Source organism: Rhipicephalus microplus, chromosome X (assembly GCF_043290135.1).
Source record: "Rhipicephalus microplus isolate Deutch F79 chromosome X, USDA_Rmic, whole genome shotgun sequence".
NCBI lineage: Eukaryota > Metazoa > Arthropoda > Arachnida > Ixodida > Ixodidae > Rhipicephalus > Rhipicephalus microplus.
The window spans coordinates 433023473-433048580 of NC_134710.1; positions in this window are offsets into that span (position 1 = coordinate 433023473).

Sequence of the window (25108 nt, forward strand, 5' to 3'; positions counted from 1 at the left end):
CCGTAGCAGGGGAGACGACATGGTGCCATTGAGTCAGAGCAAAAGGGGTGCACCGCTCTCGCCTGTAGCGGAAAGTTGGAGTGAGCGGTCGAGGGTTGATCGAGAAACGCTCATTCGAGAGCAGCGTGAGGACCTCTCGATAAAAGCGCTAATGGAAAGCGTAAACTTATAATGAAAGAAAAGGAATGTTTCTTTTTTTGAGAAAGCATGGCTTTTGTATCGGAGCTACACAAATGCGCAAGGTCGCAAGTATGAGCAGTTCTTGCTGCCACAAAAGTATCGTCGCCAACTTTTAGAACTGGCGCATGGAAACGCATGAGCAGGGCATCTCGGCATAAAAAAGACCAAGGCTAGAGTTTCCCTTGAGTTTTATTGGCCGAAATGCTGGAAGGATATTGAAGACTTTGTACGTTCATGCGACACTTGTCAGAGAGCGGGGAAATCCGCGGAAGAGTGGAAGACACTCATAAAGCTTTCTGGTACCAATTATGAAGTGAAATTGGGAAGGCGGCCATACGAAGTTTACCACAGTAACTTGATAAAACCACACGTTCAACGTCAAGTGGTCGTAAATCTGCTGTTGAAGGCTTCAGAGGAAGAGAGAGCGGAAATTTTGAGTTTTAGGGATGTAATCGAAAGGGGATCGGAGGTAATCTTGGAGCAGTTGAACCTAGAGCCTAGGTTAAGTGAAGTCCAGAAGGAGGACCAGAGAAGGAATGTTTCTTTTTATGAGAAATCTGGACTCCCATATTGTAGTCACACAGATGTGAAACGTCACAAGTACAAGCAGCCCTTAGTACCGCATAGGTATCGTCGCCTAAAAGTGGCCGGTAACTGAGGTGGAGCATGATACTCTAACGGCACAACTTCGACGTTCGCTAAAAAAAGGAAAGCTAAATGCTAATGCAGACGCATTGAGCCGTGCGTTTAGTTAGTACCTTCTCCACCTTTCGGTTTCTCGCTGGTGATTCGGGGCAAAATTTTGTCCTCATCACGGCCTTAGCTGAGCGCTCTCGTCCAGAATGAGCTGAAGGAGCCAACTTTATGTTGTATTCTATTTCGTTACGTTATTGTACGTGTAAAAATTGAGTTGTCATTTTAAGAGTCATGTGTGCCACATGTGCCTCTTGATGTAGAGGGAACGAAATTCCGATCGACAGGTAGCTAGGTATATGTTGTGCTATACTTTGTCTGGTGTTCTCTCGGGTGACCGAAGGCACTTGCTTGTTTCGTGTGTTGTCTGTTGTCGAACCGTTCTTGACAAGTTGCAGAACCATCGACAAGTGCTGAAACCAAAGATCGTGAGACGAGCGAAGCTGGTCGACAAGTTGTGACGACAAGCTAGTGTAGCTGGGATCCGTCCTCAAGAATGGGATGTGTTCCCGGAACAGAGTCTGGAGCTGCATTCTCCCCATGGCCGTGGAGGCGAACCTGGAGGGACCTGGCGAACGAGAACGCCTGACATCCGAGCCACATGGAAGCAGCTTGTCTTTCCGGCGCATTGTCTGGCGGCGGGGGTGCTGTTATGCCTGCAAGTCCACAGTGAGCGTCCATGCCTCTGAAAAAGGCAATCTGTGTCAAGGTCAGCCCGCGAGCCCACCTGACGCGAACAACTCAACGGCGTCATTACGCGGCGGTGCGTTTCTGCCGCGCACGTGCAGTGAGTCACCTCAGCCAGCCAGCCATCGCATTCCTGTCTGGCGAGTCTGATGCAATGCGCGGCGACGTCACTCGTCCTTGGGTGCAGCCACGTGCAACGCAGCAGCTCCAGATTCGATGAGAATGACGCGGCCCAGCGGCGACCCCATTGAAGGATTCTGACCTCATGACCAGCGACGCTTCTGGTTGGACATTTGGTTACTCAAAGAATCCACCCGGTGCATATGAAGAAGCCCTGCGGCGCGTCGCGAGCAGCAGACCTACGTGTTAGAGAGGAAAGCTCGGCTCTTCGGGTCTCTAAGCTGTCGGCCCCAGTGCCGAATTTGTAACACCTCTGTATATATGCTGTACATAAACCTTGTTTAACTCACCGTCGTATCGTCCGCTCGTCTATTATCTCTGCGCAGAAGTTGTCGCGAGCTGAGAAACCTACGCTACCAAATGGCTGGTGACTATGTCGGCAGAGATCGGAGCAGTGGCGCCTTCGGGACTGTGTTGGCGTCGCCGTCTTTCGAAACAGTGGTAGCAGCGGTGAGATTCGTGGCGCCCTTCGTAACGTCGTCGGAGGCGCGCTTCGTAACAATGGCCAAGGAAAAAGCGAATACTATATTACTGCGGCTGTGAGCAAATTCTTTTTGTCATGGCGTCTCTTGCGTCGATTCCCCTTTGTTGAGCCCCGCCGCGACGGTCTAGTGGCTAAGGCACTCGGCTGCTGACCCGCAGGTCGCGGGGTCCAATCCCGGCTGCGGCAGCTGCATTTCCGATGGAGGCAGATATGTTGTAGGCCCGTGTGCTCAGATTTCGGGGCACGTTAAAGAACTCCAGGTGGTCGAAATTTTCGGAGCCCTCCACTACGGCGTCTGTCAGAATCATATGGTGGTTTTGGGACGTTAAACCGCACATATCAATCAATTATCTTAACGCTGACTTTAGCCGGAGAAATGTGCCTTGTTATTTCTAATAATTTTCGTGAAATCATACTATCAGCGTGAAACTGGAACAGCGGGAAGCCTTTGCAATAGCGTAGTGCGTGCCGTCCACCATTGGCAGGCGCGCGCATCCTGTTCAGCAGCTTTGCGCATGTATGCGTGCCTGTTCGTTGTGATAAGTGGCCGGTGTCCGCGAAGGCTTGCCGCTGTTCGGGTTTCATTTGACTACGTCTGTCTCGCTTTAACGGTGTCTAAAAAGGCTTCGCATCGCTTTGCGTGCTCAGGCGAGGCGTGTGTGAGGCTTCTCACCTGGGAAATATGTAAACACGTGCACTGCAATGGTTTTTTTGTTTCCCTGCGTAGTAGAGACTGAGTAGAAGATCCTCGATAAAAGCAATAAGAGACGAAAGGTTTCCATGCCTCGACTGGAGTCTCATTTTCCTTTGACTTTTTTTAGGGGTGGGGGGCAGGAGGACACATTTTACAACGCTTAATTTTGGAGCCTTTCAAGGGACCTCGCCACAGATCTTCAGCATAGTCAGAAAGCGCGGTGACGTGCAAGGTTGGATCACGTGATCTTGCATCGCTCTGGCGAAGGAAAGCTGGCGGTTCGATGTGTTTTTAACTGCGAGTTTGCCCTGTTTTCACATTTAAACAGCGTTGTTTTGCTCTCACTTTATGTGTGTGGACTTTTACAGGCTATGAAATCCGGAAAGTTGCAGTAAAAATTATTGGCACTGCGCAACAGCGCACTACGTACGTGACGCCATTGTCACGGTCGTTGGCAGTGTCACTGTCACCTCTCTCTTTCTATGTTGTTATGGTTGTTAATTCAAGCCCACGGGGATGAAATGAGCACCGACCACGATTGTTCACATAAAAGTAAAACGTTTCACTTACTGCATGGGAGGCTTGTTCATAAAGAAAAAATAAATGTGCAAACAGCCAGATTATGTACATTTTAAAATACGACGTACGCGCGTACATGTGGGCAAGTTGCCGTCATTACATTTAAGAATGTGCGCCGTCGTCTGCATTGTCAGAGAGTCAAAATAAAGCCTGGAACTTCAGTTATTTGCCTTAATATTTGTTGATCCAACCCTATTCCTGTCTATTTCATGGCGTGTTTTCTTCGGCGTTTTCGCGCAGCGCGTTCGATGGAACCTTCTTTCTTACATCGTATTTGGCTGCTGACCCGCAGGTCGCGGGATCGAATCCCGGCTGTGGCGGCTACATTTCCGATGGAAGCGGAAATGTTGTAGGCCCGCGTGCTCAAATTTGGGTGCACGTTAAAGAACCCAAAGTGGTCGAAAGAACCCCAGGTGGTCGAAATGGCGGTTTTGGGACGTTAAATCCCACATATCAATCAATCATTGTTTCATACATCATACATGTGCTGCTCCAGTCTCCTAAAACTACTTCTCTCGCCAATATAACTCTTGCGCAGACTGCGCCACCCCCTGCTTTCTTCCGCCGGTGTGTCCATATATACCCGACCCCAAGGGTTTCTATTCGCCAGTGACGTAGCCTTGAGGTGGCACACCAAGGCCTTGCACCGCCCCCCCCCCCCCCCCAGTATTTCCCCATGAAATAACAGTCGACGCATCTGCCTGACCGGCCCCCCAAGTAAGGTGGTGCCCCCTCCGGAAAAATTTTCTGCCGACGCCCCTGCCGTCCGCAACTTCAGCTCGCATGGTTCCTTCCTTATTCGTCGGTAGAATGGGCCCGCAACCACTGTCACTTCTCAATGTTGTTTTGATTTGAAAACTGATTCATCTTCTAATAGCTGCCGTGAAATATCACACAGCTTATGAATGAAGCTTAAAAAAAATCTGGCCACTGACATTTTTACTGAAACATGAAATAGCCGTTTAGATGACGGTACGCAAGACGTACGTACCTCGCAGCATGCTCATTCAAGGGCGCAAAATAACACAGCTGCCGCGTAGTGCCTTTACTATATGGTAATCGAGTTCGGTCAGGATTGCGTTTTTTTTATCACGGTTTACCTCTTTGTAGAAGCTGTGGAACTTAGCCAATAATTTATAATTTTCACCCGTGTTGGCTCGATGGTGTTCAATTGTGCACCGTGTGACAACCGTACAAAATTTTCACAATAAATATTAGGATCGTGCCGATGAGAAACTTTTTCTCGTGTGAAAGTTTACCTAGCTACAACTCTGAATGAGGCACGCGCGTGTGTGTGACTATCGCGTTTGCCCGCAATCATTGCAGAAAAGTTTCAGCTGCATGCGGCTGTAGGAATGCTGTGTTGCTTCCCACAAATAGGAGAATCCGCTTGCAATGTGCTTCGTAAGGCTATGTGTACTAAAATAAAATGCAAACTCGCAAATCCTTATCGTGTCAACCGCGACCCATCTTTAAATGCAAGTCTACAATGAATAGAGCAGCGTGGTTGTGCGCGTTTATTTCAGCAAAATTAGGTCTATTTGGCGCAAGCACACGTTAACACAAATGTGGTGCTTCAGTTCAACACGAAATGAGTCGTTACCTTTTAGAAAAGCAGCGCGCTGGGCCAACACCACCTAGACTACAAAAGGCCTTGCCGTACCCTCCCCTCAACAAGCTGACGTCACCATAGTGAGATCAAAGACGGATATAGAGGAGGTTAGGAGAGGTCGAAAGAGCCGACTAAAACGATGAAAGAGCGACATGACTTGTCATGGCTTACGGCTGCGAACTAATGTGCAGCCAATCGCATGCTGCTGCATCTTTTTTTCAGACAAGTTGACAAAAACTTGTTGCCGCAGTCTCTTCCTTCAATGAACAGGTTTTTTTTTGCTACATGGCTTCAATACTACCGTTGTGCATGATATATTTTGCAACATTGATTGATTTGTGGAATTTAACGTCCCAAAACCACTATATGATTATGAGAGACGCCGTAGTGGAGGGCTCCGGAAATTTTGACCACCTGGGGTTCTCTAACGTGCACCCAAATCTGAGTACATGGGCCTACAACATTTTCGCCTCCATCGGAAATGCAGCCGCCACAGCCGGGATTTGATCTCGTGATCTGCGGGTCAGCAGCCAAGTACCTTAGCCACTAGACCACCGTGGTGGGGTGATATATTTTACAACAGACGCTGCATTTTAGCTTTCAAAAGACCGAAGTTCTGTTTGTAGCAGAAAGTGTGTTTTGCTCTGGCAACATTGTGCTAAAAACACGCTGTGCTAAACGCCCTTGCAAAAACTTGCAAAAAGCAGCTGTATGGCAGGCAGTGTGAGCGTGGTCACTAATGATAATCTGCAGCATTAATGCATACAACGCCTTATATCATGGCATGGCATCGACAGTGACAAGTCCGGCAAGCTACAAGCCGTCGCCGGAGTAGTCCGGGTCCTGAGGGATGGCGAGCGTGTGTAATGAAGGTGGCTGGGGATTGCGTGTGTATGTGCAGTGATTGGCGAGCACTTCGGCCGAAACCAGTCAAAACCAATGATTTGTCCACCAAGACATGCCTCCTTCACAGAAGACAAGGCAGACGCGATGGTCGAAGAGCGTGGAGAGGGCCGACAATCCATGGGTGATATGTTGGCGATGTAGGGTATGGATTGCATTGGAGCACACTCAATTTACATACATTGAAAAGGCTGAGGCAAGATGCAGTGACCTTGATTTTGGATGTTATCCAAGCCAATTTCACCAGACGGATTAAGCAGGAGGCTGAAAACTGGGAAATCGCGGTGGCGAACGTCGCATTGAAACTCGATGAAAAAGCAGCCAAGTGGGAGACGGAATGCCGGTCAATAGAGGACGTGCTTGGGGAGGAACAGAAACTGCTAGAGAACCTACAGGCCAAGCATGACGCAGTGCAGGCTGTGCATCACTGCTGCTGTGGCAGTCCAGAGAAAGGCACAGAACCAGCTATAACCCCCGCAAACAAGGTGGAAGAGGGTGATGAAGGTGGTGGTAAAGGAAACCCAAAGATGAGAGGGCGGCCTCCAATATGGAGACCAACATCGGCGCCCAAGAAAGTCCAACACCAAGGGCGAGTGACGAGAAGGCTTCGCCCACCAAATGAGTCTTGTTGTGACTTTTTTTCTAGAGAAACACATATGCACTTTTTTGCATTAATCAACATATGCCACTTTTCACACCATTCAGAAACTGTGTCAAGATTGTCTTAAAGAGTAGTGCAATCATGGGAGCTACGTATAAGCCTGTACAAAACACAGTCGTAAGCAAATAATTTGATATGTGATGAAATATTGGAACAAATGTCATTTATGTAGGTGAGAAACAATAGTGGACCCAAGACTGACCCTGGAGCCACTCTAGAGGACACAACTTCCCGGGATGACTTACTATTGATAACAACCTTTTGCCTCCTTAAACTTAAATACTCGCTTATGCAGTTCACAACCATGTCGTTCTTCTATGGCAAACGCAGCAGTAGATACAGACCGAGAGACCAAGAGTTGCTCAGCGCAAGTGACACAATAACGGCTGGAGAGCTTGAATGAGCTATGAGGCATTTGTGTGGAAGCACAGCTGCAGGTCTAGACAGAATACCTGCACTGCTTCTCAAGAGGATGGGCTCAACTTTTCGGCATCTACTCCTCGCTATCCTCAAACGGGTGCTTTTGAGTGGCGAGATCCCGAAAAGCTAGAACTGCTCACGCATCCGGCTAATCCTGAAAAAGGGCAGCGATGAACGCCACCTAAATCTCTATCGGCCAATTGCAGGCATCTCTGTATTATACAGGCTCTTCTGCAGCATGCTGCGACAACGCATGATGTTCTGGGAAGAGGAAGTCCTAGGGGGACTTCAAAACGGCTTCAGGCTAGTACAATGCCTGGAAGATATATTGTTTGTTGTTGCACAATCCATGAAGATTGCGGCAAGAGAAGAAAGAACCCTAACGATGGCCTTTCTCAATATATCGCGCGCATGCGACTCCGTGGAGCACAGACTTTTGTGGGAAGTGTTGAGGCAGCAAGTCCTGCCGAGCAACCTACAACAAGCTCTACAGGCATTATGCGCATACAATGAGGCTGTGATACACTGGGAGGGCAATGTGACATAACCAATAAAAGTCTCTAAAGGACTGCGACAGGGATGCCCCTTGTCCCGTGTGCTATTGATGCTCTTGGTAGTTAACATGCAGAGAAAACTGACAGAGAGTGACGCAGGCTTCAACCTTACCTACTGTGATGAGGGAGTGATTTGCCTACGTCGCCTGCCAGTCCTATTCTATGCCGATGACATTTTGCTACTAGCAGACAGCACGAAGGACCTGCAGCTTCCGGTAGACATATGTTCAGAGGAGGCACAGACCATCGGTCTGCCCTTCAACCACGCAAAATCGGCATGCATGGCTATGGTGAGCCAAGAGTACCCCATGCAATACACTGAAAGCAGCCTCATGCCCCAGGGAAACCCTATAGAGTGGACAAACACCTACAGATACTTCGAAATGACTTTGTCAGCTGCACTTCACTATACACACCACTACGAGAGTGAACTTAAACCCAGAGCAATAAGTAAGCATGCCCTTTTAAATTCCAGGGCAGTTTGGTTATTCTACAAATTTGAAGTCATTAGAGAGCTCTGGAAGTCAGTAGCGGTGCCGACCTTCACTTATGCAAAAAGTGTGCTCTGCTTGTCATCCGGGACACGTCACTCTCTCGAAGTACGTCAGAGGGAGGCAGGTAGAGCAGCACTGGGAGTCCACAGGGGCGCACCTAATAAGGCGGCGCAGGGCGATATGGGCTGGTCTTCTTTTGAGGCTTGGGAAGCAGGGTCCGAACTCGCCTATGAGCTCCGGCTGAGAAACTACCACTCGGACGTTAGGCACGTGAGGTGTATAAGTACATCCACCTAAAGTGCATCAACACAAAGTGGGTGCTGCGCACATAACGCCTGGCGAGTGGTACGAGGTCGCACCATGCCGACTAACGAATAAACATCAGCGGGACAGGAGGACCAAGGTACGGAAAGCCGTCCAAAAGGCCGAAAGTGCCAGTTGGCGGACGATGGCAGCAGGAAAGCCCTCTTTTTGTTTCTCCAGTAGAGCAAAACAAGCGATAGAGAAAGAACCACTGTACGAAAACTCAAACGCAAGCGGTCTGCTATGTGAATCCTGGTGCGCATGTTGCGAACCCGACTGCTGCAGGCGACGTACACACCCAACCTCGACACGGCATGCCCCTTTGCATCCTGGAGAAGAAAAGCATCGAGCCCATCGTGCTTCGCTGCCCAGCATCGAAACCATAGGTCTCCGCCACTTCATCTGCGGTCACTACGCCACCGGAACAGCAGCAGAAATTGCTGGCAATGCGGTGGGTTTCCGGGAGTCACAAGGGCAACCGCAGTGGGAAGCGTTAGAGGCAACGAAGCTATTAGAACAATGGTAGTGTGCGAACTATCTGCAGGGTATAACAGGTCCGGCAGCAAATACACCAAACCAATAATTAGAGACTTATTGTGGCAGATCCGGATATCCCGTTTGATCACCTGTTACAAAGGGCAACAACAACAACAACAACAACAACAAAAACGTCCTAATCATCATCATCATTATCATCATCATAATCATGGTCATTATCAACATCGTCACGTTTGGGTTGTTTGGTGGCAGTCGCAAGCAAACGAGCAGTCTCTGTCATGCAACTCAGTATTGCTGTCACGGCATGTATTAACAACCCAAGCACTATGCCTGGCTGTAGTTATGCGCCGAATTGCAATTATAATTATGCCGGAGGACCCACCGTTCGCGTCTAGAGGTTCCCCACCAACGCGGCTGAAAGAGCAGTGTGGACGCGCGCCATGCCACGTAAGGACTTTGCGCCATCAAAGTTCACAGAGGTAAGAAAATCTGCCTTTTCTTTGAATTCAGTTTGTTCGCATAATTTGCTGTCGTATAATTATGAGACTGCTCAGTATTTCCGTCGTTAACATAAATATAACGTTCTGTCTGTTTGCAGCTCTGCGAAAAGCACTTTCACCCATGGGACTTCGTCACCGCGACGAGCTACACGGACGTGGTCACTGGCAAAGTGATTGAAGTTCTGCTTAAACTCAGGCGTCTAAGGCCTGAAACTGTTCCAAGCATTTTGCCTGGCTGCCCCACGTATCTTCTCAACAAAAAAGTGCGGCGCGCGAAGACCCGGAAGAAAATCCGGCTCGTATGGAGGCCAAATCACTGCAAGATGCATTACAAGAGTCACTCATCACACATCAAGGGAAAGAGAAGAGCAACGCCATTTCCTCTTTCGAGGACCTCATGTGTCACACGAACAAGCTTTCGGTGGGAGACTTCTGGAGCAATGTGATTGTGTAAGGCAGTTTGTGGTTCTTCAACATTGTGCCCCAAGATGCGCCGGTAGAGCGTTGTGCTGTTGTTGCATGTGCCGATCTCTGCCACAAAGTATACTTTGGAGAGACACGGATTGAAAAGATAGGCACTGTTATGTTCCCCGTTCCCATTTAGGACATTAGACAATTGGGTGATACACTTAAACGCGTAGAAGAATTTGTAAAATGTCCCCAAAGATGAGGCAAGCGTTGAGCTCCTTTTGCGCCGTATATTGGCGCATTTAGAAGAACTGTCATCATCAGTTTCCATCTGACTGGCAGGCAGAAGTAGTGAAGTTTCTGAGGCACCAAGTTGAGATTGTTTTGACTAATGGAGCGAGGTATCCAGCTGAGTTACTTGTGTTCGCTGGTATTATGTTCACAATATCACCACACGCTTACAAGTTCATGCGAAGTACATTACAGTTGAGGCTTCCACATTCAAACACTATTAGGCGTGTTTGTGTCGCATAAGCATTAGTCCTTTATTGGAGCAACAAGATTATTTGTACTTGCATGTCGTATGCAAAAAATGGCATTAGCACTGAAGGACCATGAACGGACTGTAACGCTCATGATAGACGAGACACATTTACAGTCCTACCTCGAACATAAAGGTGGTTTCGTCACAGGTGCAGCCAAATACAGCAACATTGCTGCAACGACAGTGTACATTTTTATGATGCAGAGCTTGTTGTCATCCAACAAAAATATTGTGCATATTCTGCTTGTCGCTAAACTTGATGCAAAATACTTGCACTGTGTTTTCTATTACCTCATTATAGAGCTAGAAGATGCTGGACTTCGGGTGATCGCAGTCATTTCTGACAATAATTCCATTAACCGCAAAGGAATGTCTTTTTTTTTGATCCCCCCAAAATTAATACTATTTATGCACACCTATATGATCCTTCCAGACCTTTGTCTTTTGTCTTGGACAGTGTTCGCATTCTCAAGTGCATTCGTAAAAACTGGCTTATTCAATGCAGTCCAGAGATCGACTTGCATGTTTTTCTTGACATAACTGAATTTTCCAGTGATGGACAAGTGTTCACAGCATCATTAGGCACTTTGAAGAATGCACACGAAGAGGAAAGTAATGAGCTCTGGCGGTTGGCCCCTACGTCATCTGTAAATGCACTAAATCCGTCCAACTTCGAGCGCCAGGACGTCAAGCTCGTCCTAAAGATCTTCAACCTTTCAAATATTACAGCACTCGCTAGTGCAAAGTTAGCTCAACTGCAACATGCCCAAGGCACAGCTGAATTTATCCGCATTATCATAACGGTGGTGAAATATTGTAACTGTCAAAACTCCACAAAAGAGACGGCGCCGGCGCGACAGGTTTCAAGAGCCAGTGAGAAGTCGGTATTCCCCTCAGATCGATTTTCTAAAAAGCGTAATTGACTGGCTAGACTTTTGGGGAAGTCTAAAGCATGATGCAGGCCAGCTGACAAATAAAACATGCAGTGCATTTCACCACGCTTGTCATGCCTTTGTAGAAGTAACCCGCTACTGCATTGAAGGGCTCGGCTTCTCATACGTGTGGCTGGGGGAGTTTAAGACCGACTGCCTAAATGACAGATTCGGGAAATATCGGCAATTGTCAGGAGCTGAGTATCACGTGTCTATGCGGCAAATATACGAGTCGGAGCACAAGCTCAGATTCTAAAAAGTGCGCGAGCTCCCCGAACTTCCTCATCTAGATGTTTCTACCTCATGTGGCTCTCTTCATGACCCACACTATATGAAACGGTTTGGTGTTGCCGTAAGGAAACACGACATCACAAAGTAGCAGCCGATGGTTCCTGCCATTACTTATGTGGCAGTATACTGCGTACATGCAGCTGTAAAAAGCTTGCCTCTACCTCCTGCAAGGACAATCTTATTTTGTTAGAACAATGATTTTTCACCTATTGCCACTGTCTTGAGAGGTGGCCTCAAGTTTCCTCAACCTGTAGTTGTGCAGGTAGTTTTGACAATGAGAACAGTGCTTCAGCCACTTGTAAGCGAAAAAAAAATGCAACCGAGTTTTATGGTTCTACCAAGCAAAAAGAGCTTCTTGTTGCATTGACATCATCATTTACCGACAGTGATGAAGACCTTGACACCTATGACCGGTGGCATTCACCACAGCACGTCATGAAGTATATTCTTAGTGCTGCTGCGACTGTTTTGTTAAGCAATCTGAGCAAACAGAACAACGACAAGCTCATGGCAAGTAAACAAGGAAAAAATAGGAATCTAAAACACAGCAACCTTGACCTTATTTAGCTGCAAATGCAGACCAGGATGTTTTGCAAGAAGCTGCTTATGCAGACCAGCATATATTGTTTTGTAATGGTACTGTTTGTTTGCATGTCAAATGATTTGTTTGTAGGTAGTGGTGTGCCATGTTTACTTTGAGGTGTTGAAGGATGTAATAAAGAAATGAACGATTGAAAGAGTTGACTTTTGTTTGAAATTATAAATGTCTTACTAGATATTGCGGCATTAGTCCAATTCAGAATACTTTTTGCATCCTACCTCGAAGTATCAATGTCAGGATACGTGTGTTTACTAATTTCCCCATCGGTAACAGTTGTCAGTAAATACCAAAAAAAGCTTCTGGTTGTTAAGATAAATGCCTGCAAAAAATGGGATAGTGGGCTAGCACGCCAACAGCCACTGGTACGCGGAAGCTCATTTTGCGCGTCAGAAAGAAGACGACATCGTTGAAACATGTTATGTTCAAAACCTATTGCGTAAGAAAGAACCAATGCTGAGGGCAAACTTAAATTTACGGACTGTTTGTATACAAAAAGACAGGTAGCGAACTCTATACCGTTTCGGCGCAGTGAACCCGACTGTCAGGCCGATCTCAGCTCCGCAACGTCACGGTGGCGTTGTGAGGCCTTGAGTATTTAGGTGGTGTTGGCTTTGCCCCCGTGGTTTTCATATAGGTGGCCATAGCAGACAACGCCGGCAGTGATGCATTAGGAGAAACGTAAAACTTTGCTGGAGCAGTTATTTAGCACTTTGTACAGTCAGTGAAGAAGCTGCAGCAGTATTTTCATGATTTAGTTGGGTGAAGTACAAGAATAGTAATAAAAAAAGGAGACCCGAAAGCGGTTGCGGGCTGCGCGCGAGAAGGCTGGCGGAGCAATCCGACCATGCACGCCAAAGGGAAACGTCCGCATGGTGGCGCCACGGTATGTCTTCGCGCCTAATATCTAGAAAACCAGCCGAAAAATGTCCCGTTTCTTGACTATATTTCGTACTTTAAGGGGAAGCTAATTAAGAGCGTCGCGCGTGACATTGCCGCAACTATTCTAGGTGACATGCGTAATTCCTGCATTGTGTTGCTGAGTGTGATGAATGGGCCCCGCCGTGGTGGTCTAGTAGCTAAGGCACTCGGCTGCTGACTGGCAAGTCACGGGATGGAATCCCGCCCGCGGCGGCCGCATTTCCGATGGAGGCAAAAATGCTTAAGCCCCGTGTGCTTATATTTTGGTGCACGTGATCTAAATTTCCGGAGACCTCCACTATGGCGTCCTTCATATTCACATCGCGTTTTTATTTTTGCGGAAAACCACACATACTACAACAACTATTCGCTTTGCACCTTCATGCTGCTTTGTTCCATCACCAACCATGAGAGCTCTTGACGTGTTTTTGGTGCATCTTCAATGCCAACAGCTTCAGCAGATCAACGTGCTGTGTCACGGTAAGGATTCGTGATTCGTGCCAGCCTCTCCAAAATACGCGCACTGAGCGATCTGTCCCACAGAAACGGGTAATAGGCTACCGCGAATCCCGAAACGGCACATAAGTGATGTCATACGTGCACGAGCAAGCTGGGGCCTGTCATGCGCGCTTGACCTGGCGTGCACATGACGTGTTGGAGCATATGCGTCACGTGATCCTGCGACTCCGATACCGAAGAGGAATTAGGCTCGCAATGGCTACATGGTACGAGGGGCAAGGGTTGCAAGCTTGCCTCCTTCCATCATGGTTTCGTGCACTAATTTGAAACTAATTTGAATTTTAATGAACTAATATGAAAAATTATTGCAGTACAACACTCTTCGTTGAGCACGCTATAACTTTCAATGTTTAACTCTATAAAATTGCTCATGCTATCTGAAGACTTCCTTCAATCACACTCACATCGTTCGTAATTTCATTATAAATAAAACAAAAACCACACGAACATCAAGTTTTTTTCCTTTGATTCACACGTTTCTTTATTCAATGATTAGCTCGCTTGATTAGCCCGAAGGCGTTGCAGCAAAGGAGTTACAATGTCAATAAAAACACGTCTTCATCGACATAGCGCACTTTATCTCTTGATAAGCCATTTAATTTCCTCATGGAAAGAACAAAAGACGAATCAGCCTACAAATTTGATCTTGTACGGGATTCCTAAATCCTAGAGCTCTTATCATTGCGCGAAGCGACATAATGAGGGTTGCGTTGGTGCAGTTCTTTTTCAATGACAGTTTTACACTGAAATGATCGATACAGGAACCTTAACTGCAATATAGTTCGACGGGATGACAGTGATTCCCATTCTAGTTTATTTTCATATTGGTACAACGGCCATTTGTAGAGTACCAGCTTAGGACAAACTTTGCAGCTCTGTTCTGTATATATATATTTTTCACGTTTCTCACTTGAAGTAATTTGCCAAGGTTCCCACACGACACAATCACATTTAAGCATAAGGCGAATGTATGCTAAATACGCCGTTGATATTAAACATAAACTTTATAATTTGCCGGTCTTCGCAGCTACTGAATCAACATGAGAATTCCATGACTGGCCCTGCATGGTTTCGCATTCGTTCTCCACCTACCGGCGGCTACACAGAAAAACCTTCTATTACTTTCCCACGGCTACATCCAGATATTCAGGGCGGTTCCTCGATTCGTTCAGGACACTATACATACTGCAGCTCTCTGTAGAAGATGCTCACCGCGTCCTCGGCCATAGACTCCCCTTTTCTCTGTTTATTCCACCTTTAATTATCGGTCCACATTTGCCTGCAGACGCTGAGACGTGATTGCAATTAGGGCTACAGAAACAGCGGCTTTTCCACTCCTCCACCTCTCATCCTCATCCTCCCAACATTTGCCCCATGTAAGCCCTGTGGCCTGTGGTGGCCGATGCTTGTTATTTCACTGCTGCTGTAGCGGTTGTTTTTTGGAAGTTGGTAGAACCTCATAGAGTTTAAATAACGGTCTCAATCCGCACTTGAAAACGAAATTTGGGCTTAAATGAGCACTCATATAGGTTCTGATTTGTAATGTAGTCATTTATAGGCACCTAAAAGGCGTTTTGGTACGAACACCAAAATATAGGCATATATAGGCTATATAAAAACACTATAAAAGCTCTTCTAAACCTCTAATTCATGCTAAGATATTGAAGTGGCGTGATGGGAATGCAACAAACTAAATAGGCATTTGCCTATAATCTGGTCTCTACGAGTCTCATCAGAAGATTATAGTGCAGCACGCGCAGTCAGTAATTCACGGTCAGGCTAGGTTGGCTAGAATTTGTTATTTTTTCTCTCGAAATATGATGCCATAAGCTTAAATGACCGCGCTATTAACCAAGAGTCTACGGCCATTGGAGGATTCGAGCATCGTGAGCGGCACTCTTAGCGTGAACGTGGCGAGACAACGCGACGAGCCCGCACGTGCGCTCGGGATCAAAGCAGGCAAGCATTGCATTAAAAAAAAGGCAAATGTCACGAACACTGGGAGTCGAAGATATGCGAAGCACGAATGAAGAAGGTTGATATGACACTTTAGAATCAGCACAAGGTTATGAGGCGGGCGTAAATGATGCCGTACATGACTTCCGTATCAAGATTATCCTGTTTGAGCCTGGCATTGATGTGTTCGTCGTCCAATAACGTCACGTGATACCAAATTTGGTATATGTGAAACTAGTGAAATGACCGCGAGTGCATCATGAGCGCGGTATGTTGTCATGTTCTTACATGACACGCATCTTATGATTATCACGTTTCCACCAGTCATACACCTTCGTCATGCATTCACGCCCTGTAATACCCAATTGGTATATGGGAAACTACCGAAACGGCCATCAGCGCACCATGAGCATGGTGTGTAGTCATTGCTTACATGGCATGCATGTCATAACTTCCAGGTTAAAGCCTGTCGCTTATGTTTGCCATGCAGTCATGTCATACCATGCCAGTTTAGCAAATGCCATGTGAACAAAACCACCGCAGAAGCAGCCAGACTATGACGTGTAAATCATTTCATTCACGACATACATTTTCATGATTTTCATGTTATTACTAGTCGCGTATGCTCATCATGCAGTCATGTTATGCCATACCATTTTCGGTATAGAGCCCATCATCGAAATGGCCATGAGTTCTAGGCGGCTAGATAGATAGATAGATAGATAGATAGATAGATAGATAAATACGGCCAAAGTTTGCTAAGAAATGCTTCGAATCAAAACTTTATTTCTCTTATTCTCGATGGGGAGATGGACTTTGCATTCTTACTCTGAATGTGCACTGAATGACCTCAGTAGGTAAACAATCAATACTTCACCGCTTATGAACATGGGCGTTCGTTTCTAGGGTAGCAATTCCGTGACAGTGAAAAAAAAACGCAAATGGTATATGCCGCCCACTCACTGGTGTGTATGTAGGTGTGCTTCTTCGTGTCTGTATTCTGGTGGAAGCGCTTGCCGCAGAAGTCGCATGGGTAAGGGCTCGTGTCCGAGTGGATCAGCTGGTGGGTGGACAGCGTCGAGGACCGCTTGAAGCGCTTGCCACACTGGGCGCATGAGAAGCAGCGCTCGGCACTCTCAGCTTCCACATTGGCCTGCGGAAGACGATGCTGCCTCAGCGGCCAGACGCCACACACACCACAAGACTGACTGCATATTTTACAGCGAAAACTGTTATGATATTGAAACTCGGGTCATGCGTGGCACCGTAGTTGTCCGCCACCGCCGCCGTTGGTGTCAGTGGGGCTAGAACCCAGGTTCGTGGGGCACTAGTGACAGTGGGGCCCGAACCAAGGTTCGCTGCGTGCTAGCCCAGTATTATACCACTGGCCCACTCCGATACTTAAGTCAAATTGGCAAACTTGCTTTAGGCAGGCTTGGTATCGGGTAAAGAATCACGTTATAACGACTTATAGCGGGCGTTGTGGGCACCATTTGAGTTTTGAAATAGCGTTTGCCCCCCCCCCCACCCGTTCCCCCATTATACACTTGCTAAGGAGGGAAGGTGTTTGAGGTTCGGAATGGGTCCCCTCGATGACTCGAGTGCACGGTGGCAGCGCGAAGGAAGGGCCGTAGTCTGGTGAAAAGACACTTTATTGCAGCCTCAGGCGTCTGCCCGAGGCCAAGCTCAAACCTCCGCTCTCTCGTTTCAGATTCAAACATCCTATTTTCAACCCTCGGTTGAACAAAGGGTCTCCACACAAGCAAATCACACGTGTGGGCTCGCGTCGCCACAACCAATCGCAAAAACACTTTCACAAGAAGCACTGCATCGGTAAAAATCACGTTACGAGATACAACACGAGAGGGGATAAGTTCTCCTCGTGTCACACTCTCTCCCATAACAGGCCGATTTCTGTCGGTAGCCATTTTCACGCTCGAGCCCCATCAGCTCTCTCATTAAATGTTGCTTCATAGAAGCTTCCTGAAGAGTGGTGAATACACCAGTGGGCTCTGCGCGCTTACCAGGTGTGCATGCGACAGCGAGGCGCCCCGCCATTCTAACAACACTCGGTAATGACGTATAGCGGGGGAAAATAAGCTCGTCTCCATGCCGCAACCATGGTCAGCCCAGTGGTCATGTCCCCGCAGCATTCTCAACACACGTGCATGTCAACAATGACTTGAACTCCGAAGGCGGCGCTTCATCTGCTTCTTGCCAGACACTCTTCCGAGTAAGCCTTCCCTTTATAGTCCCAAACGGAAGCGACCTTGACGGCTCCGCTCGCAAACTGTGCGAACAAAGCAGTCTCCTTCATTTTCTGTGCGCAGGTCTTCCATATTCGCCTTCGCAGAACCGATCAGCTTCGTTAGTTTACGGGTCGGGAACGGGCTCCGCGCTCTGCATCAGCTGCATTAGTTGCGCTACACAAATTACGCCGCTAATGGTTACCTCATACTAACTCTTCCCAGGTAAAAACTTAAGGACATTAGCGTCACCGCAAACCCAAATGCACGGAAGCCGCGCCATAACCTCGACCCCAGCACTTTGCCAGCCTTGCGAGCAGCACGCGCCGCACGCTATTTCGAATTTTCCGCGAGCGGACCACAAGCGCGAACGGCGGCTCGAGTTACGACGCATGCACAGTGGCAGCGACCGCACCGCAAGGGCTTGCAGTGTGCTATTCTAAACCTCCCTAATACCTGGACTTAGTAGGACACGTGCCTTAGGAGTCAAGTACAAAAAGACTGCTCAGACAATAAGATTTATTTCTCTCTTTTACAAGTTTGCCCACTGTGGTGTGTACTCAAACCTTTTATTACTGAAACTGGACACGCCCAAGTATGTTTCCAGTCACAAATCTTGCACCCGAACACAAGGAGGTCGCGCTGTCCATCTTGTACTCGCGTGATTAGCTCGAGCTGATGTAGCGAGCCAAGGAGCAAGGCCTTTTCGATGTGTTGCTATGTTTGCGGGATCTCTCGGGATCTGTTTTTAAGCATCTTGAACAATGGGGCAAACAAAACAAGGACTCTTGCATTGTGTCCTGAAATGAAGACGACCCATTGTTCACCCAGGTTGGAACTGGAAGCTGGTCACTGTTTTCTCGATTTTCTCTCTCCCTGTCACTAAAAAAAATTGTTCCTCAGCTTCCGCAAACAAAACTTGCAATAAGCGGGAAAAATCTACCCAGTTTGAGTGTACAGTTCTGCGAGGTATTGTCCCTTATTCTGGTGCTGGAGCAGTGCAGAATTCGGAAAAGTTGATGTTTGTATAACCGGAAGTTGTAAAAAAACTATGGTCCATCTCACCGAAGGGAACCCTGATGGGATGCGAAGCAGCAGCGGTGCGCACGGCGTTAATCGGTTGAAACGTGCGTCGACGCGTGTGCTGGAAGAACGGCTTGAAGCGAAACTCGTAGTGTTTATCGAGTAAACGCTTGTTTGAAACTCAAAAACACGGGAGGCGGGACGCGTTAAAGACGCTTGCACTTGGCTTCCTTGGCTCGTGTCTCGTCAGTGTTACCAGTGCCCTCTGTGTTCTCGAATGCGATAGTTATTCTTGGTTGGACCCTCGTCGGTGTCACTAGTCTTCCACTGCCGACTCTTGCGTTCTGCTTCCTTGGCTCGCGCCTCGTCGGTGTATACGTCGCCATTCGTGAACGCTTATTTCTGCAGCCCTTAAGAGAGCATGACGAAGATTCTGGTAGAGGAAAGGGGGAAGGGGAATTAAGAATAAGAAAAAAGAACGTAGGGTTAGAAGCAGTCAGCAGAGGCCACAGGTCGCAACACATGGACAGAGGGGCAACTGCCACAGCACCAACAGCGGCCAGGAGTGGACGAGATTCCTGTGGAGCATCTCGATGGTAGTGGGGCACCTCTGCCCCGGCAGCAGGGCTCTTAGTTTAGCGGGGTAGTGCCGGATTGCCTGCTGAGTGTTGTAAGACACACAGCACGCAACAGCTGTTCCGGTGGAGGTCCGTCGCCAACCGCGCGCAGTGCAGCAAGCCAACACCAGTGAGCAGGGAGGCGATCAGGGCGTCCCGCGGATTCTCGGCCGGGGCTCAGCGGGAGGGGAAAGGGTTGGGCTCGTAAAGGACGGGCTCAGTGGTGGCAGGATAGAACGGCGCGGCGCAGGAATGGGGCCCTGCAGACCGGGTTCCTTGGTGGGGCTCTCTGGAAGGTTGGCCCTAACCGCAGCAGCATTGATGCGAACCTGTCGGTACTCCTCGCGTACTGTGGCCTTGACTGCCTTTCTCGAGAGTGGCCATGGTGCTGTGTTCACCAGCGTGGCTAATCTCCGCTCCTCCCGCCAGCGAGGACAGGCCGGCGCGTCAGCAGGATGCCTCCCTGCGCAGTTGACACAGCGGGGATGGCAGGTACCGGATGTTGACGGCCGCTTCTGAAGCAGGCGCCAATGCGCAGGCATGCCTCGGATACATGCCCGAATCGCCCGCACTGCCGGCACTGTAGCGAACGCAGCCTGGCGTGGCACACCCGCAACCGCAGACCGTAGAGAGTGAACGAGTCCGGTGGTTGGCTGCTGGTTAACCACAACCACACCGTCTTTCCATCCTTGCTTGCAGACAGGACCGGAACAGTCGACGCGAGTCCCGTGGTCAACCCGGTCTCCGAGCCCGTTAGGTCGCTGTCCACGCCATGGAGAAAGCCAACGTTGCTGCGATGATCCGCAGGCTCCCTGGCAGTGACGGAAACGCCGCTAAGCTTCTTGATATTTAGGAGCTTGGGCAAGAACGCTGGGGTCACCACGTCTGCAGCCATGATGTTCCGACGGTGGTTGACGTGCACCGCCGTCACACCGGGCCGCTTAGCGAGCGCCACCGCGAGTGTCAAGCGCGGCAATTCCATGAATAAGCCGCCAGGAGTGGAGGGACGGTAGATAACAGTTCCCGCCACTGCAGAATTGGTCGCTATGGCTGCGGCCTCCAGTGCCCTTGCTCGCTTCCGAACGCCTTTGATACGACCGTCTCGTAGTCGTTTCCGGCAGGTGGAGGGCTCGGGCGAAAGCGCGGCACGACGACCATAATGTTGCGTGGCCGCTGTACTGCAGGGGCCTCGGGTTGGTTGGATGGAGAATCGCGCTATACTGGCGCCGGCGTTTTCTCTTCGGTATGCAAGCTTGCCCGCTGATCGGCGCGCCGACGATGGTGATGAGGGCAGCTGATGTGACCTCCTCGCTGTCTTCGGTGCTTTCTTGCGTCATCATTGTTGCTAACCCATGGAGGCATTTTATCCCTAAATTGTCCCTCTAAATATCTCTAGATTGCGAGAAAAATTTCTAGATTTTATTTTTAATGTCATTATTAACACAAATTGACTTTAAAAAAGTATTAAGATAGTGTGTTCTGTGGTCAAGTTATTCTCAACCTTCTTAAAAGTAAAATTCCCGAATAATCATGATTTAAGGAACTTTTTCTACACTTTCTGTAGAATTGCATATAGAGTGCTTGCAAATGGCACCTGTTGCCACAGACACGGATTTGCATGTCAAATTCGTTTTGCACATGCATTGAAGACGTCGATGTGATCATTCGGTCAACCTCAAGTCTGTCGCACTTTTCTTGTACTTGCAGCTTGGCAGCTGGTGCTCTATTCTTAATTTTACACATTTACAATCCCTGTTGCAATTTTTTCAGATGTAAGTGGGTGTTAAACTACTGACTGATAGCTACGCCTTTCCTCTGCACTTTCGATCAGCTCCACGTTTGGCCGAATCTATTCGTCACTTTCACGCTTTTATGTAAGGGGCATGTCGGAAAGACTGAAACACCCGAACAGACTCCTTTTGTCACGCCATTTGTGGAATATTGAACCCATACCACCTTACCAAATCTTCAGTATTATTTCGTGCTGTTCTTCTATAATATTTATAGGTATTTATCATGGAGACATTCCTCTGTGAAGGCACGCAGTGAGCGTAATCTTGACACGTATTTACGTGCACTACAAGACAAAATTTATCTTTGTTTTATAATGCAACAATCATGGCGCTCATGATATGCGCGTGCTTAACTTTTATGACTACATAGCTTAACTTTGCGCAATGTTCAGACTAGAACAATCTCACATGAGAAAAATGCCATCTCCTGCACACAACTCATTAGAACACCAAGGTTATCATAAAAAAACATAAAATTGTCGGAATTATCATTTTTACAGCCTTTCTTGTTGAAACAGAGTGGTCACTTAGTAATGCCTTCAATCAGGCCGTGAAACGGCATACTTCCACACTTTTCTAAAAATCTTTAGATTCAGCCAAAAAGACGCCAAATCCCCGAATGAGGTAAAAATCACTAGATCTAGGCATAAATCCCTAGGGTTGGCATCACTGGGCGTCAATGGTTGCGCGCTCAGGCCAATGGGAGGCTCCCTTGAGTAGGTGAGGGAGTTGGATGGAGAGGCGGGGGCTCCGCCAATGAGCGCCTGCTTGCGCGGGCACTCTGGCTCTTCTGCCTCTTGCCCTCGTTTCCGTGAAGCCTCTAGAATACAACGACCATGTCGCCTTCGTACGGGCTTGCAGGCAATGAGGTTGAAGTCGGGTTGTTTCAGAAGGACGAGAGAGACCACAGAACCGATACGTCTTCGGTTTATTGTTGACAGAACAGGAATAAAAATGCCCCTGGCCACTTCTTCCTCGCCTCCAAGCTCCATCTTCTATCTGTTTTCTACATCTTCCTGCTGGCCAGATTCAACCGAAGCAACCTTGGAGCAAATACAAGAGTTGAATCGGCCTCTTGACTAAATTTTCTTCAGGTGTACGAAGCAAGCATGTTCTCACTCGTCCATCCTTGCCTGAGATTTTTTCGACCTTGCATAGTTTCCACTGAGTTCTTTTTCGCGCTTCTCCAAGCAGAAGTACATCTCCTTCTTGTCCATTTGTGTGACGCTCTATTTCTCTGCTGGCACACTTAAGCTCCCTCAGGTACTTCTTTTTCCATCGGGCCTACCATGTTATTAATGCCTGTTTTCTTGCACCCCAGTAATTCAGCATACTGTGTTCAATGAGTCTGTTTTCTTGCTGCTTGTTCATTGCTTGCCTGCCTCCTATAACGTCCGCCAGTGTGATGGGTTGTGGCTCGTTAGGATCGTCATACATATATGTAAGAGGCCGGTTGTTAAGTACTACTTCTGCTTCAACAACCACAGTTCGTAGTTCTTCTTCATTCAAAAGTCGAGCACCTATAGTTTTTGCCATGGATGTCTTAAAGCTTCTGATCAGTCTTTCATAAAATCTTCCCCACCATGGAGCTAACTCTACAATAAACTTCCATTTTATTTTCAGGTTACTGGTATACTGTTGCACCTTTTCATCTTTCATCTTTAATATCGTGTTCATCTCTTTGTCATCTCTTTCTTGAACGCTCTTGAATTATCACTGTAAATAGTTGTACACAATCTTCTTCTAGCTACGAATATTCGGAATGCTTGTATAAACGCTCCTGATGACGTCCTTTTGACCAACTCCAGTTGTATGGCTCTTGTTACTGCACACGTAAATATTACAACGTAAAACTTTGTAAATTTTTCACCTTTCTCCTCCAGAGCTTTTAACGGTCCAGCAAAGTCTATACCAACTGTGTCGAATGGCCTCGTCTGTGTTATCTTGTTAGCTGGTAGTGGTCAAATTTCTTGTTCCACTGGTCTAGAATTCAATCCCCTACATGTGATGTATTTCTTTATCACATATTGCACCATCTGTCGGGCCCGCACTATTCAAAACTTCGTTCTTAGATGTGTCGATGTTGCCGCAACGCCACCGCGCATTGTCACTTGATGCGCGTTCAGAACTAGGAGTTCTGAAAAGTGACTTTCTCTTGGTAAAATAATGGGATGCTTCTCATCAAAGCTCAAATAACTCCACCGAAGCCTTCCTTTTACTCTTAAGACACCTTGATCATCTTCGAAGATGTTCGTGCCGTACAGATTCATGTTGCCATGTATTCGTGTCACAGCATTTTGTAGCGTTTTATGCTCCTGCTCTATCAGCACAAACTCTGCCTTGTCCAATTTTTCTCCTGTGAGCGAACCTGGTTTCCTTTCCTTTCGTCGGTTTCCTATGTAACGCATCACTCACGCGGTAACTCGTCACGCTTTCTTGTATGATCCAAACCTGTTCACATCAATTATCATTTCTTCACTCGTGGTGGTAGTCAAGCTTGCCACGGTCTTTTCTTCGTCTTTGTTGTCATCACTGTCCGCTTCTTGCGTGATGTCATAATCAGGCCTTTGTTTTTCATTCTTGATCCACGTGGGGCCTTTCCACCATAATTCACTGTTCAGCAAGCGTTTCATCTTCATCCCCCTTGCCATCAAATCCACTAGATTTTCATCACATTTAACATAACGCCATTGACCCTCGTTGGACTTTCTCTTGATTTCTGCGGCACGGTTGTGAACAAGCAGATCTTTCGTCTTGTTTGATTTTATCTAGCACAATACAATTTGAGAGTCAGTCCAGAATTTTCCACTCCTTAGTTTCCTGAGAAAATTCGCAGTTAAATGACTTGCCAATCTGACTGATATTGTGGGCGCCAACAACTCCAATCTTGCTAGTGTAATCTTTTGATTGGGGTGACTCTACATTTGCAATGAATAAATTGGCTTCATTGCTTCCATCGGAGTATTCTGTTACAATGTATGCTGCTGCTCCATACGCCATTGGACTCGCGTTGGAGGACACGTGTAGAGTCGATGCTTTCACTTCAGCTTGCCTGTTGTCATAGCATCTGTTAACGGTGAAGTCATCTAAGTGCTGAAGCTCTCCCGACCAGTCCTTCCAAGCTGATCTATGCTGGCTTGGTAATGGGTCATCCCATTTCAGTTTATCCATGCAAATTTTTTGCAGCAATATTTTTGCTCTAACCGAAAATGGTGTCAAAAACCCTAAAGTAATGTATAGCCTTGCCGTTGCTTGCAAAACCTGTCTTTTTGAAAGTTGTCTCATGTCCTTGTCGTTTCGCCATGTTGTGTCGGGAAAGCTCAACACGTCGTCTACAAAATTCCATTTCAGTCCCAAAAGCTTGATTTGTCCCTCTTTTCTTATCTTTCTATCCAGATCATCCCCTTCTTCATCAAATCGTTTTCTTAGTTAGGCCTCATTTGAAATCCATTTCCTTAAATTCATTCCCGCATTGCAAAAAATGCCTCGTGCTTTCTTTTACATCTTTGTCAATGTCGAGTATTCGTCGGCTCCTAGTAAAACGTCATCAACGCAGATTTTTTTCCGGAGTTGCGCCAAAATTGCAGTATAGTTTTCTTCGAATTTATCCAAGTGTTGAATAATTGTGGCCGCTAGAAAGAAGGTACTTGGTGTAGTTCCGAAAGTAACCCTCGTCATCCTCCACGTTTTTATCTTCAGGGTTGGCATATCTTCGCTGAGTATTCTTTCCCACCACTTGAATTGCAGTGCGTTTCGGTCGATTTCGTGTATCTTGATCTGCAAAAATGCTTTTTCCAGGTCAGCTGACAAAGCGATCT